The 17,814-nt window shown below is 44.4% G+C and overlaps 1 protein-coding gene across 7 annotated transcripts in view; it reads right to left on the bottom strand.

Moving 5' to 3' along the window:
• CGNL1 (cingulin like 1) overlaps positions 1-17,814 on the bottom strand; it is a 170,888-nt gene that overhangs the window by 116,726 nt on the left and 36,348 nt on the right. Inside the window, exons 1-2 of one of the 7 annotated variants that reach the window (XM_043919012.1) lie at positions 7,842-7,851; positions 910-911 (exon numbers count right to left, since the gene is read on the bottom strand). The exons of 3 other annotated variants lie outside the window; for them this stretch is intronic. The gene's annotated coding sequence lies outside the window, so the exon portion shown is untranslated. Of the gene's footprint in view, positions 1-909; positions 912-7,024; positions 7,049-7,758; positions 7,810-7,841; positions 7,852-15,843; positions 15,978-17,814 lie in introns of those variants that run through there. 3 more of the 7 variants (XM_043919013.1, XM_043919017.1, XM_043919016.1) reach the window with 3 other exon arrangements.

Raw genomic sequence — 17,814 nt, 5'->3', positions numbered from 1 at the left:
GACCACCAGGGAAGTCCCTGAGTGGGATTTTTGTAAAGGGCATTTCTAGCATATCCAGCTGGACAAAATTAATAATGTTCGTAAAACACTTAATCCTAGAACAAGAACAGCACATGGCTTAGATGAAACAACACTCGCAGGCCAAGACCACAATGACCAAGGGGTGTGTCTTGATCTCTCATTTCCAACCAGTGCTGGCATGTTTTATTCTGCATCTCTAGTAGAGTCCATACTCATTAAAAATTATAACAAATATTATTTTTAACAGAAGAGCTTCTGTAAAAATTTATTCAGTGTGAAGCTTTTTTAAAATATTTACTAAATGAAGTCATTTTACCCATAATCTCCTCTTACACTGAGGCTGAGTTTTCTATGAAAATATTTCTCCTAATATTTCTTAATAAAATTCTTTTCTAAGGTTTGTAGTCCTTTTCATTAGCTGCTGCACTACAGTCATCACTAATTACATTTCAATCTTTGAGTAAGGCCACCTTGGTTTATCACATTCTTAGTTCCCCGTTAACAAATTAATCCACGTATGTGAATTTCATGAAATGTCCACAATTTACATTTCCTTGACAACAGACCTCAATCCAGGATTTTCACAGAATGACACTTCTCAGCTGGGCACGGGTGTCATAAGCAAATGTGGATTTCCTTCCCAATCACAGTGTAAACACTGAATTAATGAATGGATTTAAGGACAGCTGATCTCCGTCTTCAGCCACCAGGCCGTATCACCCTCCTAATGCACTCTACCACAGCACACTTGTTCAGTCAGGGACTAAACCCAACCAAGGACTTATATAATTTGGCAGTAAATGCTGACCAATTGCCAGGATGAAACACTGTGGCACTTGGCAAATAAAAGAGGTGTTCTGGAGTGGAAATAATGCTTTTGGGAAAGACCGCTAAATGATGATAATTGCTTTAGTTAGCAAGATCAATGAGCGTGTGTGTGAGTAAGAACAAAGAGCTTAGCACTTGGCAGAACTATGAACATATGCCAGATAGAAACATTTCCTCTCTGGGCCATCACATGTTACCAGCTGAGCCTGGAGATTAGTCACAATGCCAGGCCACAACTCCCACCTCCCCACTCAAGTTCCCAGTGCTACCTGCAGCCCATTCCACCTCCGGCCCATCCCAGAGGCCCTCATGGCTGCTGAAGGTATGCAGCCAGACAATGAGAAACCTCCCCACCGTCCTCTGCCCTCCATCCAGAGCACAGCAGGCCCCAGCAGCCAGGCCCCAGCACCCAGGAGGGCAGCCGGCGTGAAACAGGGACTGTGTCTTTGGACATTTGCTTGGAATGAATAATCCTATCTGATCATGCAAGTCATTTAAGAGAGTGTTTAAAGTAGGGGCAGGGAGCTGACGAGCCCGTGTTCAGTCATAAACTTGATTCCAGAAAATAAGAAATGAGCCACCAACCAAAAATTAATTTCCCCTGAGTGGGCTTTGGTGACTGCCTCGTTCAGAGAGGAGCCACTGCCGGTCTGATAATACAAGTTTACACCCCTTATGAGTGGACAAAATGTTCACTCCAAAAGGACTTGCCTGTAGGACTGGTGGGAAGATATGAATTTTGTGCAGGAGTAGCCACATTAGACCCTCAACAACATAAAAGTGAAAATCAGAGTGTGGAACAGTCAACAACAAAGCAAAGTGCATACCGATCTTCCAGTGTACTCCCAAACAGGACCGAAACAGGCAGCCTTGCCTAAAGTAAGCTTTATTTTCTTTCTTCCTATCTATCAATCCCTCCATCCATCCATTCTGTAGGGGGAAAAAAACAACAACAAAGGAAACTAACCAAACTTAACAAGATTTCAAAGGAAATGTCTCACACACAAGTCTTTAGAATTCCCTGAGAAAACCATTTCAAAAATAGACTGAGGCTTGAAAATGATGGCAGAGTGACTGTCTACCTTACAGACTTAAGTATGATTTGAATGTCCTTAAATGAGCATGATGACCAAAACGTTTCTACCTGGGGGGCGGGGGGGGAGGTAGTAGCTGTAGCTTCCCCTGAAACTCACCTTGCACAAAAGGGAGGGTGGCAAAGAGAAAGGAAAAGCCTGCAGGAAGGTTCCTGTTATACTACGGTTGTAGACTTTGGAGAATCAACCAGGGGCCTGAAGATCAGGGGTCACAGGGACTCACTAACCGGATCGGAGTCAGGGCAGAGCATGGGCACCAAGCTGGCCTCCCCGGGATCCTCACACCTCACCTCTGAAGTGCAGCCTTCTACTGCCCCACCCCATGGATGGTCCCCCACCACGTCAGTCTCTGCTCCACTTCCGTTGGTTTTGATCCCACTCCTCTTTCATATTCCCCACTTTACCTTTAAAATTCGGTGGTATTTTCTACTTCACATGGTCTAAAAGAAATCAGAATTCACATCCAAAAAAGGTTTCAGAAATATTATTTGTCCTTCTTCCCCTCTTGACCCCTGAAATGATTTCTAAAAGTTCTCCCGGGGCTTCCATGCAGGAGACGGGTTTCGATCCCTGATCCGGGAAGATCCCACATGGCACAAAGCAACTAAGCCAGTGCCCTGCAACTACTGAGCCTGTGCTCTAGCATCTGCAAGCCACAAATTCTGAGCCCACGTGCTGCAGCTACTGAAGTCTGGGTGCCTGCAGAGCTTCAAGAGAAGCCACCGCAAAGAGAAGTCCAAACACCGAAACAAGAGTGCAGCCCCCGCTTGACAAAACTAACGAAAAGCCTGCACAACAATAAAGACCCAGCGCAGCCAAAAATAAATAAATAAATAATTTTTTTAAGTTCTTCCACCAAGGCAAAGCTAAGACACCAAGTTTGCAATTCTGAAGATCAGTAATGGAGAGAACAGCTAGGTGCGGGGGCCAGAAATGGGTCTAACACTGCACTCAGATTAAATTCCAGCTCTGGACAAGTTGTTTAACTTCTCTGAGAGTTTTCCTATCTTTAAAGTCAGATTATTAATGGTGACTTCACAACGTGCTTGGGAAAATTAAATCACAGATTGTACGCTAAATGAAGTAGGAAATAATAAGTGAAAAAGAAGTGCCGTGTGGCATTTATGGCCACAAGAAAGCTGACTTTGATCATAAAACGTTTTTAAATGCCTCTGAGGCAGAGGCTAAAAACCCCACTGGTTAACCAAACAGCATTAACCACCAGCATCCTGAAATAATTTATTAACTAATTAAGAAACCAGAGGGTTGAGAAATCTAAAGCACAGTGCTATGTCCAGAGTGGAAATTTAATAAATAGTTATTGACTGAATAAATGCACGTCTTTATGTTGCCAGGTCCACAGACAAGTTCTTAACCAGACATAACAGATCCCTGACATATGTGCTATAGTTTCCATATGGAGCCTGAGCACAAAACATATCAATACAGCGTTGTCGCTGCATTTTTATGTCCAAATCTAACTTCAAAAGCCCCCTCAACACCACACACATGCAGTTACTGTCCATCAATCAGGATGCGTGCTCAGTCGCTCAGTTGTGCCTGACTCTTTGTGAGCCCATGGACCCACCAGGCTGCAACCACGCCAGGCTCTCCCTTACATCATCTTATCTGGTCAGATCCTTGCAGCCCCACTTGTGAGGGAGTCTACTGATAATTTCTCCCATTAGAGATGCGTAAGCTCTGAGGGACAGTAATTGCCCCCATGGTCTCATACCTGGCTTGGGGGCAGTGTCGAGATTAAGACCCAGACCTTCTGTCCCTGAGACCTGCATTCTTTCTTGAGCAGGAATCACATTTTCATTTTTTGGCTTCCCATAGCATCTGGTAGGCGTCCCTGATGGCTCGGATGGCAAACAATCTGCCTGCAATGCAGGAGACCCAGGGTTTGATTGCCTCGGTTGGGAAGATCCCCTGGAGAAGGAAATGGCAACTCCAGTATTCTTGCCCGGAGAATTCCATGGACAGAGGAGCCTGACAGGCTATAGTCTCTAGGGTCACAAAGAGTCGGACATGACTGAGCAACTAACACTTTCACAGTATCTGGTAGTTATCCTGACATGGTCACTGGATGTCTGTGAACCAGAACACATCACCATGTCGCACTACAGAGGGGTCTCTTGTCTATCCAAACTCAATGGATGTGTCACACCTCAGGGTGGCCTTCCTCTTTGCCATATCCCAGCACCCATAAATGAATGGATGAATTAATAAATCATGTATGATGCAAATAGCTCTGAATCCCTTTTTAAAACTTCAACAATTAAAAAAAGTCAAGCGTTTCCATAACAAATCTCCATGCCTTCCCTTCTCGCATGCCTACTACCTCCAACTGGATGTATCACTGTTTAAAACACTAAACTCTGATTGTCAGCATCACTGCGGCTTTTCTTCCCAGCTTCAGATGCCAAGTTCACAAGATGCGTGTGTTCCAAAAGTAGAAAATAGGTCCTGGGGTTATCAAGCATCTCCTAAAGGGAGTAAAGGAACCCTCTGGAATTCCAACAATGCCAGTTGTAACAAGCCTCATTCCTGGAGCCTCTTCAAAGAGGATTTCTGCAAAGTGAATTCCAAAGCTAAACATCCTCCCCTGGAAGGTATGTGACACCCTCTGCAAAGTAGTTCTTCCTGGTCCTCTAAAAGAGATCAAATCAGGAAAATCTGTCATCTTTGTCCTCATCAGGGAAAAAGACTGAGGGAGCTGGCATCATGAACAAACTTGTCCAAATGATTACAAAATCCAGAGCCCCCCTGGAAGAGAAGGGTCCACAGACATCCCTGTGGGCATCAATTCACAAACCACCCAATCTCAAAAATGTATCAATCACAGTCATTTGCATGGGACCCAGAAAGACTATACTGGAAATAACAGACATCTGGAACTGTCCACAGAAACCTACTGAATATCACATAGTATGACTATTAAAAATGAAAAGATGATGCTACTGTGAAGTCACTCAAAATATTAAAAAATTAAAATTAGCCTTCTAAAACAGAAATCTATGGGAATTCCCTGGCAGTCCAGTGGTTAGGACTCAGAGCTTTCACCTGCCATGGCCAGAGTTTGATCCCTGGTCAGGGAACTAAAATCCTGACATATGACCAAAAACAAAATATAAACACATAAAATAGAAACCTAGGCAATGGCACCCCACTCCAGTACTCTTGCCTGGAAAATCCCATGGACGGAGGAGCCTGGTAGGCTGCAGTCCATGGGGTCGCTAAGAGTCAGACACGACCGAGCGACTTCCCTTTCACTTCACTTTCATGCATTGGAGAAGGAAATGGCAACCCACTCCAGTGTTCTTGCCTGGAGAATCCCAGGGACGGGGAAGCCTTGTGGGCTTCTGTCTATGGGGTCGCACAGAGTCGGACATGACTGAAGCGACTTAGCAGCAGCAGCAGCAGATTCCCACATGTATCAATTCAGGTTATCTGTTCTTCAAGACAGTTATGATCCCAAAGTTTGATGACACCAGGGATTTTGTTCCCCAGTGCAATCTTCGTCTCCAGAATTGTCCTGGGTGGGCAGCCAGGGGAGGGGAACTCTCCCAGACCTCAAAGTCACCCCAACCACTGGCGTCATGTTCTCATCAGTAACTCAGGAAACTGAAAAGCTGACTGAAGTTTCAGATATCCTGAACATTTCCACAATCCTTGACTCCCTCTCTCCTTTCCCAAAGCACTCCCACCCTGTCCCTGACTTCATATTCTGCTGTCTTCTGCCCTATTTAGTCTCCGTGACTTCACAGCTCCACATCACTGGGCTCACTTGTAAATATGAGAGCCTCAGATTGTACCGGGCAGTTGATATGGTCTGCATGTCTGTCCTCCCAAAATCCAATCTCAAACGTTGAAATACTAACACATATATCCCCCTACTAGCATGATGGCATTAGGAGGTGGGGCCTTGGGAAGATGTTTAGATTATGAGGATGAACCCCTCGTAAATAGGACCAGTGGCCTTATAAAAGAGACACCACTCCAAGATCCCGAGTCCCTTCCACCACATGAGGATGCAGCAAGAGAGCCCCAGCTATGAACCAAGAAGAGGGCATCACCAGAACACCACATGCTGCCACCTTCAGCCTCCAGAATGAGAAATAAGCTTCTGCTGTTTATAAGCCACCAGCCTCGGGTTTTATTAGAGCAGCCCAAAGGGACTCTGACACAAGTGATCAGGATATAAACGAACACATATACACAAATGAAACACACGTGGGGCGACCATCACTTCTCCTTAGAGTAAGAATCTGTCTCCCTCTTGGGCCCCATGCCTAAGTACAGAATCTCTTCTGCTCTTGTTCCAGGAGCCAGGGGATGGCAGAAAGGTCTGGGGAAAAACTAGAACTGGGAGCTTCTCCTGCATGCCTTCCTAACTCGGGCCCTGGCACTGGTGGGTAAAAGCTATCAACTCCATCATCTCTATCGTATATTTAAATATCTTTATTTGATACAGATGTCTCCAGTAAGAAGTTTCACAATTCATACTGTTTTTCAATAGTCAGAAATTGAATCTGTAATAAGAACTTGAAGTTTCAGTTATATAAACAAACAAAAGGGTTATATGTTCAAGCCTTTCAGGGTTTGTCAGTATGTATGTTCTTTTGAATTCATGTGAATATAAGTATTTTAAAATTTCTCTCTTGAAAGCATGCTAAAATTTAATGGCCCACTCAGAGACTCTACTACCCTTGTTTTGTCAAAAATAGCTCTTCACAAGGACTTTGGGAAGTTAAGACCTGTTCCTAGGTGTCCCTGTCCTCAGCTGCATTTGTAATACTGATTAATTCCTATTGAGCCTTTCACGTGCTTGCATAAGGTACATACGCCTTTAAAGAAAAAACATTCTGAAAGACCTTTTGTGTTCACTTAGCATACAAATATAAGACCATTTTAGTTCTTATGACACAAGAAAATCAAGACAAATTTGCATGTTAAATACAAATATGATTTTAAAAACCAATACAATCCAACTTCAAAACATGAATTTAAAATGCATGATAATATAAGTTTTGCTGAAATTAATTCACCACACATGCTGGGAACAGGAAGACACTCACCATCACAGGGTAGAAGCCTTCACTTGTGCAGGCTGCCACGGAGACACTGGTTCTTCTCGCGGTGTAACAGCCTCACTTGTGTGCCCAGTCTACCTCAGTTCTTTCCCAACAGCTTACAACAATTAAAATGTTATAATATAATCTGCAGCCTAAACCATTATAAACGAGGCACTGGACTGAGAGGTAGAGACTGGTGGTCATCCAGCTCATCCAGGATATGGTGGTACTAAGGTTTTATTTAATCTCTAACGAGTTCCTGTTGAGAGCCATGCTAGACCCTCTCCTAGAACAGTTCCGAGAAGAGACAGAGTCCCCTCCCAGACTTACATTCATGGGGCTGACGGGGAGGGAAGAGAGAGCAAGTAACTCACAGTGGCCCGTGCCATGAAGAAATAGAGCAGGGTGAGGAGAGAGAGCAAGGTAGTGGTAGTGAAGGTCCGTCATCAGATACAGTGGGCAAGCAAGGTCTCTCTGAGAAAGGAACATCTGATTTGAAAGAGAGGAAGAGATCTCTGTAAGGCAGGCTAGGGCCAAGAAAAGGGCAAGCTGGAGCCACAGAGGAAGGGATGCGCTGCGTGCATTGGAGAATCAGCACGAAAGCTGACCTGGGCAAAACACAATGGAGATATGCAGAGGAGGGTGGGAGGGCAGAGCAGAGGGCAGGACAAAAACCACGAGGGTCTGTGGGCCTCAGTAAGACTCTGGGTCTTAACCTAAGTGGGGTGAAAACTCACCAGTAAGAGTCCGGTGTTATTCCAAGCCAGGCTTCTCTTGTTGCCTCTGCTCTACAACAAGAGAAGCCACCACAATGAGAGACCTGCATACCGCAACCAGAGAGGAGCTCCCGTTTGTCAGGAGGAAGTTTGTGCCCAGCAACGAAGATCCAACAGCCAAAAATTAGTTAATTTTTTAAAAAAGAAATGCAAAGTCCTACATCCCACCCCAGATCCACTGAGTCATCACCTGCATTTAGTAAGATCCACAGGAAGGTCCAGGCCTTGGCACTCCAACCCCAAGAAGTCAAGAAGAGAAGGAGCAGTAGCCAGTGGGACAGGAGGAGACTAGGAGAGGGTGGTGGCCCGGAGGCTGCAAGAGGCCGATGTTTCCAGAAGGAAGGAGTGCTCAGATAAGCCAAACAGTGCTGATAAACAGAGGAAGACCAGGATGGAGATCAAAGGTGACCTTGCTGGGAACTTTGTCACTGGAGCGGAAGGCCAGACAGCCCAGACAGAGTGGGATAACTAGATAATGGAGTAAGGTCAACTCTTTCAAGGAGTGTTGTGCGTGTGTGCATGCTCAGTCACTTCAGTAGTGTCTGACTCTTTGTGACCCCATGGACTATAGCCCACCAGTCTCCTCTGTCCATGGGATTCTCTAGGCAAGAATACTGGAGTGGGTTGCCATTTCCTCCTCCGGGGGATCTTCCCAAACCAGGGATGGAACCCCCATCTCCTGTGTTGGCAGGCGAGTTACCACCGCTATTGCCACCTGGGAAGCCCTTCAAGGAGTGTTAATTACCACAACAATTAAAACACAAAAATAAAAGGCAGTCATGGAAAACGGAGATGCCTTCCTTGCTCACCTCCAACTCTCTCCCCTTCACCTCTGTACAAAATCTCTGCTGTGCCGGTTTCCTCTCCCAGGGATGTGTCTGCAGCGGGGGCAGGGGGCTAGAGTGCAAATAAAAATGGATAACCTGGCCTTTATGTTCAAAGAATTCTAAGCCAGACCTTACCTAATTTTATGGAATATTACTTTTTTTCCCTCCCTCTGGCAGTCACCCATTATCCTGAGTTGCAGCTGAACCTATAAGGGTGTGCCAAGAGGGGCTGAAGAGGTATGGTCTGCATTTAATTAACACCAATTGCAGAAGCATATGGAAACTCCTCTTACTCTGAGAATGCCAGAAAACACATTGAGAAAAGAAACCAACCTAGAAGAAAAAGTCACTCCTTTTCCTTCTCCTCTACAAAATCCCTTAACCCAGCAGTCCCTAACCCCTGGGATACAGACCAATAGAAGTCCAGGACCTGTTATAAACCAGGCTACATAGCAGGAGGCAAGCAGCAGAGAATGAAGCTTCATCTGTGTTTACAGCCACAACCCATCATTCATATTACCGCCTAAGCTCCACCTCCTGTCAGATCAGCGGCAGCATTAGATTCTCACAGGAGCACATCACACTTGGGGTGTCACTGTCTCCCATCACCATTAAGTTAGAGGAAAACAAGCTCAGGGCTTCCACTGATTCTGCATTATGGTGAGCTGTATGATTATTTCATTGTATATCATTGTATATCACAATGTAATAACAGAAATAAAGTACACAGTAAATGTCACACACTTGAATCATCCCCAAACCATCCCCACCCCACCCCCAGTGGAAAAACTGTCTTCCATGAAACTGGCCCCTGGTGCCAAAAACTTTGGGGGCTGCTGACTTAACCTCCCAATGCTCACCCCCAGCCCGTCCTTCTTCTACTCCCAAGTAGGGGGGAAGCTACACAGAATCACATTCTAAAGGTAAGAGGCTTTCAGAGACCATCTAACATACCTGACTTTCATTACATGAGAAACTTTCAAAGCTCCCCAGTTCCAAGTTTTTAGAACCCAAATCTCTGCTCAGGGATCATTCCCATGCCCATCATCACATCTCCCAAGCCAGTAACACATAGCAGCAATTCCAGTTTATTTCCTCCACCTACACCCAATACTGATGTTAGGTCCCAAGCCCCATCTTTGTCTTACTGCCCCACAACATGCCACATGGGAGCAGTTCTTTAGTTTATAGTAGTAATAATAATAATGGGACTTCCCTGGTGGTCCAGTGGCTAAGACTTCCTGCTCCCTAAGAGGGGGTGGGGGTGGGGGGCAGGTTGGATCCCTGGTCAGGAAACTAGATCCCACAAGCTGAAACTGAGAGTTCACCCAGGTCTCCAGCATTGCTGGCAGATTCTTTACTGTCTGAGTCACCAGGGAAACCCTGAGAGTTCACAAGCTGCAACCAAAAAAGATCCGGCATACTACAACCAGGACCCAGTGCAGCCAAATAAACAGATTAAAAATATATATTTAAAAATAATGATGATGATCTAATACCTCTTAAATACTCGGACTATGTACTAAGAACTCTTCTAGATGCTTGTATATTGAACATTAAGCTACTCTGAATGGTAATGTCCAAAATGAACCTCCAGACATTAGCCTAATGTAGAACATTAACACATAGACTTTAATTTGGATGGTTAAAATGACAAAACAGCAAAAAGAGAAAGTACTTGAATGTTTTCATTTCTTCCTAGGGGCTCAATTTAGAAAGATTCTGCATTAAATACCAAAGCATAATTTGTTTTCTGGGTAGATCTCTCCAATGGGAGACTCTCTGGGTCATAGCAGTGGAATTCATGGGGTCAAGCCCTATATAAATCTACTCTGCACCCTTCGACTGTCCTGAGGGCGGCAGGACGCAAACACTCATATCAAAACAGGTGCCAAACTGTGAGATGAAACAGGCAATAAAAGTAATTTTTTTTTTTAACTCCTAGACATGGTTTACCAAAAAAAAAAAAAAAGCACTACAAAGAAAAGTGAAAAAATGAAGAGGAAAAGGAAGAAACACAGCCAGGAGACAATGAAAGGAAGTCCCTCCCTGGAAGTTAAGGGGTTTAAAAAAAAAAAAAAATTGAGGGTGACACATTCTCCCAAGCTTCAGGCTTCTTTCTATTTCCTAGGCTAGTGACCGTTCCTATAACTTCTCTATCTGTATGAAGTGACTGGAGTGTTCTAGGGCAAAGACACAATGACGTGTCTAAAGCAGCTAAAATCACACATTCAGCATCCTGGGGGAAAAACCTGCCTCAAGGAAGCTGAGGCTTTTAACCTGGAAATCTGGACCATCATTCACATCCACACTGCAACGTTAAGGTTGACAAAGCGGCTCCAGGTTCATCAGACAGGACCTGCCGCTGATCCCACCAGTCAACAGAGCAGCCCAGAGTGCAGGACAGCCAACTGCACCCAACAGCTGGGGCTGGATTCCAGCTCTAAACCATCTATTAGTGCAGCCCACAACACTTCTCAGCATGCTTCCTGATTTTTTAAAATTAATTAATGTATTTTAATTGGAGGCTAATTACTTTACAATATTGTAGTGGTTTTTGCCATACACTGACATGAATCAGCTTCCTGCTTTTAAAACCAGGTCCTCCTCTCACTTGGCCTCACTCGGCTTGGGAAAAAAGATTATGCTTTCCTCCAAAGATCTTAATTATAATCCTTCCCCTGACAAGCATTCCTTTGATCCTATTGCTGGTTTTTGTCCAAGGTGTCCCATCAGATATCCTCAGGCAACACCAAGGGAGAGGCTTTACCCTGGGGCACCACTAAGAACCTTACCTAGATCCAACTCCTATCCCAGATGCACTGGGAGAAAGAGGGGTCCCTTTGCTGTTTAAAGGTAGAAAGGGAATCAGCGGAACTTGGTTTAAGAAAGAGATGCAGACTTAGAGAACAGACTTGGTGGACACAGTAGGAGAAGGAGAGGATGGGACGAATTGGGAGAGTAGCATTGAAACATACACATTACTATATGTAAAAGACAGCCAGTGGGAATTTGCTATATGATGCAGACAGCTCAAACCCAATGCTCTGTGGGAGATGGGAGGGAGGTTCAGGAGGGAGGGGACGTGTGTATACCTTTGGCTGATTCATGCTGATGTATGGTAGAAATCAACACAATTATAAACCAATTATCTTCCAATTAAAAATAAATAAAATTTAAAAGAAAGAGCCCCTCAACAGCCCAGGGGTGCCTCTCCTGTTTCTACGTATAATGATGTGTCGGTCTGCTCAAGCTATGGTAACAAAGCACCATGGAGTAAGTGGGCTTAGCAGAAATTTCTCAGTTTTGGAGGCTGGCAATTCCAAGATCACAGTGCTAGCTCCTGATTCAGCTCCTGATGAGAGATCTCTTCCAGGCTTCTTGCAGATGGAGAAAGTCCTCACCTCAGCACATATGTGTGTATGAAGAGAGAGATCTCTCACTCCCTTCTTTTCTTAAAGCCACTAATCCCATAACGAGGACCCCACCCTCATGACCTCATTACCTCCCAGAAGTCCCACCTCCAAATACCATTAAACATTAGGACTTTAACATTTTATTTTGGCAGGGTCATAAACATTCAATCCATACCAATCAGGTAGGAACCAAAGCAAGCAGAGGGGAGAAAAGATTATAAGAACCCTACCATCCAGTGGCGTTGAGCCACCAAACATTGGATAGATATAAGAAAATGAATCGTTCACAAGCTTTCTCTAACTCAGGGCCCTGATGGCCGAGTCTTTATCTTCCAATTTCTCTCTTTCAAAAAGTCGTAAGATTAAAAGAACCTAACTGGATTACAAATATATGAAACCACCTCACTAAAGCATGTGAGGAAAAAGAAACTCTGGAAATAAGTGGAGTCTTCAAGTCCAAAAGCAAAAGGAACAATACCATACTATTTCACTGTTGCCAATAAAGTTGCTTCCCACAGAGGGATGGGTTAGCAATTCTGAAACCACTAAATATATACATGGGAATTGAACAAGTAAATGGATGGCAGATGTTGGAGCTCCGTTTCTCACTGTTGGAGTGGGGAGTTAGACATGCAAGGGGAGAAGACTAGGATGATCCCCGTGATAAGAGATTAGAACCATAGATATCAGTATAAACTCATGTTTAGCTTAATAAAGACAGATGGTTACATATTTATAAATATGTTTATACACAATACACACATGTTTTCCCTTGCTCTGTAAGCCAAGATTGCTTAGGAGCAGTAACATTTCTGTTGCAGTGAACATACCTAGGGCCCAAATCTTGGTTTCTAATATCAATAAATTTTTCCCCTAAAGGAACCAGAGCTCCTTAAAGAAACAGCTGATTCTAGGACTGGGGTAGAAAATATATAAGCTAAGCCTGGAGTGTCTTGTGGTGTTAAAAAGTAGAAAAGGCTTTTAAAGTTAAAAAAAAAAAAAAAGCCACAATGATGAAGGAATGTCAAAGAGACTGGAGTGCCTAGGGGCCAAAGCTAGAACACCCTGAGCAACAAAATAAACAAAGCGGTCTTGGATTCAAAGCTATGATTTTTCAGTAGCCAGGTACGGAGATGAGAATTGAACTATAAAAGAAGGCCAAATGCCAAAGAATTGATGCTTTTGAATTATGGTGCTGGAGATGACTCTCGAGAGCCCCCTGGACTGCAAGGAGATCAAATCAGTCAATCCTAAAGGAACTCAATTCTGAATATTCATTGGAAGGACTTATGCTGAAACTTCCACAATACTTTGGCCACCTAATGCGAAGAGCCAACTCACTGCAAAAGAGCTTGATGCTGGGAGAGACTGAAGGCAAAAGGACAAGGGGGCGGCAGAGGATGAGATGGTTAGATAGTATCACAGACTCAATGGACATGAGTTTGAGCAATGGGAGATAGTGGATGACAGATGAGCCTAGTGTGCCCATGGGGTCACAAAGAGTCGGACACGACCTGGCAACTGAATAACAATATTGGATTAAAATCCAAAGTATAAAAATTAAAGAGTTCCCTGGTGGCCTGGGCTTCCCTGATGGCTAAGACAGTAAAGAATCTGCCTGCAATGCAAGAGACTCAGGTTTGATCCCTGGGTCAGGAAGATCCCCTGGAGAAGGGAATGGCTACCTACTCCAGTATGCTTGCCTGGAGAATTCCATGGACAGAAGAGCCTGGTGTGCTACACTCCATGGGGTCACAAAGAGTCAGACACGACTGAATGACTAACACTTTCACTGGTGGTCTAGTGTTAGACTTGCTGCTTTCACTGCTGTAGCCTGGGTTCAGTCCTTGGCTGGGGAACTGAGATCCCCAAGATGTGCAGCATGGCCAATTTTTTTTTTAAAAAATTCAAAATATAAAAATGAGTATCTTTGAGCAAATACTGATATAAGCAAGTGACTGAATAAGTACATAAATGGGACATGCATGCATGCTCAGTCATGTCTGACTCTTTGCAACCCCATGGGCTGCAGCACACCAGGCTCCTCTGTCCATGGGATTTTCCAGGCAAGAATACTGGAGTGGATTCTTCAGGACATTCCCTTCTCCAGGACATAAATGGGAAAGAACAGACAAATCTCCCATGCAGAATTGAAAATGATTGATTTAGATACTCTGCCCTAAAGGAAGGGGAGCATAGCTCCTCACTCCCTATGCATAGACTGCACATAGTAATTTCCACAGAGAACAGTACAGAAAGGAGAAAAAAGAATAACTTTACAAGGAGAAAGAGATAAATAACCATGACCTCAGCCAGGTCCCTATTCTACTGAGATCAATAGTGATAGGCAGAGGGGACTTCCTTGGTGGTCCAGTGGCTAACACTCTGCACTCCCAATGCAGAAGGCCCAGGTTCCATCCCTCGTCTGGGAAGATCCCACATGCTGCAGAGAAACTAAGTCTGTGCGCCACAATTATCGAGCCCTCCTGCTGCAACATGCAACAATGGAAGCCTGTGAGCCTAGAGCCCATGCACTGCGATGAAGAAAAAGCCCTGCTCACTACAACTAGAAAAAGCCTGCGTGCAGCAATAAGGACACAGAACAGCCAAAAAAATAAATAAATTTTTTAAAAAGATTCACCATACAATGATGAAAATGGCACTGTACCTCTGTGGTCTTCCTCTGAAAACCCTTAACCACAGTGTAATCATGAAAAAAAAAAAAAAAGACAAATTCTAATACAGTGACATCCTGTAAGATACCCAACAAGTACTCCTCAAAACTGTCAAAATCATCAAGAACAAGGAAAGTCTCAGAAACTATCACAGCCTAGTAAGACATGACAACTGAATGTAGTATGGCATCTTGGATGGGGTCCTGGAACACAGATAAAATCTAAGATAAAACTTCTATAAAAACTTAGATAAAACTAAGCAAATCTGAATAAAGTATGAACTCTTGTTGTTCAGTTACTCCGTCACGTTCGACTATCTGTGACCCCATGGACTACAGCACTCCAGACTTCCCTGTCCTTCACTATCTCTTGGAGTGTGGTCAAACTCATATCCATTGAGTCAGTGATGCCATCCAACCATTTCATCCTCTGTCATTCCCTTCTTCTCCTGCATTCAATCTTTTCCAGCATCAGGGTCTTTTCTAATGAGTCAGCTCTTCCCATCAGATGGCCAAAGTACTGGAGCTTCAGCATCCATCCATCCAATGAATATTCAGGACTGATTTCCTTCAGGATTGACTGGCTTGATCTCCTTGCAGTCCAAGGGACTCTCCAGAGTCTTCTCCAACAGCACAGTTCAAAAGCATCAATTCTTCAGTGCTCAGTCTTCTTTATGGTCCAACTCTAACACCCATACATGACTCCTGTTATACCAGCAGTAGTATGAACTCTAATTAATAGTTTATCAGTATCTGTTTCTTAATTGTGACAGACCAAATGTATGACATTAACAGAAGAAACTGGGGAGTATGTGAAAACTCTCTGTACTGTCTTTACAATTTTCTCATAAATCTGAAACTACTCTAAAAAGTTTTTTTTTAAGTAAATTAAAGGAAAAAAAAACCACTGGTCTGACTCGTGGCTGTGGTCAGTGTGGTCACTCCAGAGTCAACACTCGGGATACCTGACTCACCCTCCACCTCTGGCCTGCTGGGTGGCCTTCGGTCACCGGGCATAGCATCCTGGTTAGGTCTCAAAATACCCCTCCTGGATCATCCCTCTGCCAGGAAGAACAGGGCCAACAATCCTCCATGACCCAGTGAACGCAGAGCATCACATCACACTTACCCCAAGAGGCATCCAGCCAGTTCATGACCTCAGAGTCCTGCGCAAGGTGGGGTGAGAATGTGATCTACGTGGCGAAAATTTATGAGCTTGGACAGTTTCCCACAAGCCAAAGAGTAGAACCAACTAACAAACTTGCAAACCGCATGCTGTGGAAGGGAGAAGAAACAACTAGTAAACTGGGCAAACACAAACGAAACACATTCCCCAGGGAAGGTAGCATCTGAGCAGAGTGTAAGTGGGAGCATTAAAGAAAACATGTGCACCAATGTTGCTTATAAAGACAGAGCTCTACTCCCTTCCTCTTTCACCTCAGAGAATGTCATTGGATGTTAATTGGATAAAAACACAGAAGAGCGGCTTTAGTCACTCTAAATGGGAGAAACCAAACAAGAGGAAAAAGAGGAATTACAAAGGGGTTGGGACCAAGAAAGAAGTAGTGAAAAAATGCAAGATGAGATGGGAGCAATTATAGCCAGAAAGATTAATTCAACTTGTCTGGCCACAGGAAGCCACAGTGACAGGAAGCATGGACTGGGGTGTTATTTGGGTTGAATATAAGAAGAAACCAAATTAAAGTTCCACTTCAAACATCCCTTAAAAAACACCAGTAAGAACGAACTCCCTGACCCGAGAGCTGGAAGGCTCCTTTGCTCCCCAGCTGCTCCTCTGTTACAGATGCTCCTGACCCTGATAGAGTCTTGGATGTTGCAGACACCCTACACTATAGCCTGTTGGACCCAGACTACCACCACCCCTGCTTTGATCTGAACCCAATGCTGCCAACCAGGAACTTCCCTGGTAGCTCAGACAGTAAAGCGTCTGCCTGCAATGCAGGAGACCTGGGTTCAATCCCTGGGTCGGGAAGATCCCCTGGAGAAGGAAATGGCAACCCACTCCAGTACTCTTGCCTGGAAAATCCCATGGATGGAGGAGCCTAGTAGGCTACAGTCCATGGGGTCACAAAGAGTCAACACTGCGTGACTTCACTTTCTTTTCTTTCTTTCAATGCTGCCAAGGCCCCAAGCTAACAGCTAAGACAGTGAGTGTATGCCACCCAAGGACATCAACCCAACCCACAGACGTACCAGACACCCGGGAAAGGCCCCTGAGACCCTCCCAGGCACTGTTCTTTCACAGCAGCTCCACCTCCACATTTCTACAATTTTTTAAAATTTTTTATTAATGTCTGTCTCCCCTATCAGACTGTAAGACCCACGAGAACAGGAACTCTATTGGCTTTCTCATCATTTTGCCCCAGGGCTCCACAGCATGCCTAACATAGTGCAATTGTTTATGAATTAAATGAATGAAAGGATGGATGGATGAACACGTCCCTCTCCACCCCTCCCCCAAGCAATCTGAGACCTTCAGAAGGAAAAAAGGATATTTTAATTCCAAATGACTGGGAAACAGGGATTGACAAATACATACTATTGACACTACGTAGTAAACAGATGGGGATTCCCCTGTGGCTCAGCAGTAAAGAATCCAACTGCCAATGCCCTGGGCTGGAGAAGGAAATGGCAACCCACTCCAGTATTCTTGCCTGGACAGAGGAACCTGGAGGGTTACAGTCCATGGGAACAAAAAAGGGTCAGAAACAACTTAGTGACTAAAAACAAACAAACAATAAAGTAGATGACTAATGAGAACTTACTGAAGAGTATGGGGAACTCAACCTAATACACTGTGGTATGTATGAAAGTGAAAATGAAAGTGAAGTTGGTCAGTCGTGTCCGACTCTTTGCGACCCCAGGGACTGTATGTAGCCCTCCAGACTCCTCTGTCCATGGGATTCTCCAGGCAAGAATAATGGAGTGGGTTGCCATTTCTTTCTCCAGGGGATCTTCCCAACCCAGGGATCAAACCCAGGTGTCCCGCATTGCAGGCAGACGCTTTAACCTCTGAGCCACCAGGGAAGCATAGTATGTATAGCTGATTCATTTTGCCATATAGTAGAAACTAACATTT

This window comes from Cervus elaphus, chromosome 12 (assembly GCF_910594005.1).
Source record: "Cervus elaphus chromosome 12, mCerEla1.1, whole genome shotgun sequence".
Lineage (NCBI taxonomy): Eukaryota > Metazoa > Chordata > Mammalia > Artiodactyla > Cervidae > Cervus > Cervus elaphus.
Note: the sequence above shows the minus strand (reverse complement) of the source record. Positions and strands in the feature narration are given on the sequence as shown.